Here is a 3,116-nt window from a genome sequence, read left to right as displayed (position 1 = left end):
TCTCATGTGTGAATATTGTCTGTGATTGACGAGAGGGTTCGTGCGGGTGGTATTAGCCATTTGGCCTATGTGAGAGGGAGCTTTAACCTGGCTGAAGTGTTAAATCCCTCATTACAAAACGTAAGGATTGGAAAGTGAGTCGAAATAACTTCAACTAAAAGTGTTATGCAACTTGCAAATTTAATCAGAAAGCAGATTTAACTCTTGCTCTACTTGCTTGGAGGAAGTTGTATCCGCGAAGACGCCAAGTCTTAGCACGGAGATGGCGATTAGCAGCACCGTTCCGTCTGCTTTGAAATGAGGCTGTTGTTATTAAGTAAGCCCTCATGCACTATACGACACGCAAAGTTACCAAGCTATTCGCCTATGATTTCATTCACTGCACTGATACTACTTCACCTACTTCTGCCTAGCCCTGAATGGCTATTCTCCTGCTTCTCTCTGTCTCTCTGATTCCTTGACTTCGCTACTAACTTCACTTTCCTTCACTAACTTCTCTGCTCAGAGCGTTCTGCTCCTTGTTTTGGTCGGCTTTCCTCTTCGCCCCCGCCTCTTCCCGAAATGTGACGCTGAAGGCCTCTCGCCACCTCATTGGATCTAATTGTGCACTGCTTTTCAGTAGTTTTCCAGAGGCTGGGTGAAGGTAGAGAGGCGTTTCTCCGTATACGGCCATACACTGAGTCGTAAGCCTGCCATTGGCTTTTCATGACGCATCGGTGTCCCTCTCAAAAACCCTCTTTCACTTTCCCTCTCGTCCCATTCTCTGTGTCTAGCCAGGAAATACTGGCCTCACTATAATTGTCGATGTGTGTACCGAGTACACTTGGAGCTGTGCCTATCTATGGTACTCTGTTATTTCCTTGGATCACACTGTGTTCGTCGCTTACAGCGTTAACGCCCGATATGTTGGCGCCTGGCTGTACCGCTGACTGCCCTGTCACTTTTCCTTGCCACGCCCTAACACCTCTAAGACTTAACATATTCACCATTTAATACAATTTTTCTACAAGACTTGCCTGTTTTTTTGTTGCTACGACATCAGGAAGCAGTAAAGAACTCGAGATAATGGGTTTTCAGTATTGGAGAGAATATGTTTAAGGACTTTGATGTTTTCTTTCTTTTGAATATTAAAGAAACAAGCAGTTGATTCCATAGGCAGGTGCATGTGTTTCCTGCAACTAACGCATGCTATGACTGCATCAGTCACTAGTAGCTAATTGAAAATTCGAGCTTCCGATTCAAAATATCCATCTCCAACGATAACTAAACACGTCTGTAATATTGGCTACTTTGCGTGGATCTATGAATCTTCATTGCTGTAGATCAACTAAATTAACTTCTAAACATTTCATTAACTACAGATTCTATATTCTAGCAGTGTGCTGTGGATAACGCTTCTTCCTAACTAGGCGTAGGCTAAGGGAAACCTCATAGCCAAAATTTCCGCAGTGCACCGAGCTCTTCTCTGGCGGTTAATTCTTGATGCGTAAGAGCCATAAATACTAATGATTACCAACAACCAGCACACCGCAACCCCCTTGTTGCACTGAATATGTGATGAGGCCGATATCTCGGTACAGCCGTTGTACTGCGCTGGTGTTCTGTTCTGCAAGTTTTCCCGAGGCCTGCCAGCAGTTAACTACAAATGTAATTCTAATACGTTCCGCCGTACCTTAATACACTCATTAAATATTCAAGAATGAACCCGAAAAACTTATTTGTAGGAATTGGGCGAAAGCTGCTTTGCATTTTACTTCAGAAATAAAAATGCTACCTGGTTTAAGAGTCATTGTTTACGCACGGCTTGGTTCCTCAGTGGTGCAGTGCCAAACTACAAAAAAATGGTTCAAATGGCTCTGAGCACTATGGGACTTAACATCTCTGGTCATCAGTCCCCTAGAACTTAGAACTACTTATTCCTAACTAACCTAAGGACAACACACACATCCATGCCCGAGGCAGGATTCGAACCTGCGACCGTAGCGGTCCCGCGGTTCCGGACTGAGCGCCATACTACAGACAGAAAGTCGATTCTGGGGATTTTTATGTCACTTGTCGCTTCTTTTACTTCTGGCAATGAATCGTTAACATACCGTATTTTGGAGACCATTTTAAGCTGTGTGTCCTCCTCTGAATGGCTTGATAAGTCAGTTCAAAGATAATAGGAAAGCCAGGGGCATACCTCCTACAATATTACAATGCCTCGTAAAGCACCGCTGTGTTCAAACCAGCCTTCGGGTTGCCGACGGCTTTACATAACTGTAGCAGTGAATGCCTGAGTGATAGGTTCCGAACACACAACGTTAATTTGTTGAGCGACAGTTCTCAAACATAATATTGACAAATTTTATGTAAAAAGCACTGCAGCACAGTATTGGCTGTCACCTCTTCTACAATTAATGTCACAATTAATTATCAATAACGTATCTCTAAATTCACCATCTTTTGTAAAACTTGTAACACCAAGAAGTATACGTGTGTCTGAAATGATGTTTTCACAGTACATTAGATACACGACAGTGCAACACTTTGCATCACCTCTCAGTATTTAGTTCAATGCGAAATATTATTACGAATTGCAGTCGGAGCCCCTTAGCGTTGTGACGTGATCTGAAACACGGCTATGACATTTTCCTTGGATATTTCACTTCCTGAGGTTTGTAAGGAAGTTCACAAACAATTTACAGTGATTACTTGCAGACTGTGACGAACATGGCGAGCAACAAATAAACCCCAGTCATATTCATTGGGTGAAAGGGTGCTGAAAATTAAGTGTACCCATAAGAAATGAAGAGGTTCTCCCCAGAATCGGCGACTAGAGAAATAAATGTAACACACAAATTATGAGAATAAACTGGATGATAGGAGATGTCTTCGGACATCAGGGAATAACGTTCATGGTAGTAAAAATTGAAGACATTGGGAGTAAGAGCTGCTCGGAGATACAGAAATAGGCTCAGGAGATTAGTACGTGGCATGTCGCATGAAACCAGTCAGAATACTGAAGATGGGAAGCAAATTTCGATGAATGGCATGTCAAACCGCAGGTGCAGCTCACGGAAGTGAGGTACCCTCGTTCTTCGAAAACGCTTACACACTGCTCGTCAAATGTCAAT

This window comes from Schistocerca americana, chromosome X (genome assembly GCF_021461395.2).
Source record: "Schistocerca americana isolate TAMUIC-IGC-003095 chromosome X, iqSchAmer2.1, whole genome shotgun sequence".
Taxonomy (NCBI): Eukaryota; Metazoa; Arthropoda; class Insecta; order Orthoptera; family Acrididae; genus Schistocerca; species Schistocerca americana.
The sequence above is the reverse complement of the archived record's forward strand: the minus strand, read 5'-3'. Positions refer to the sequence as shown.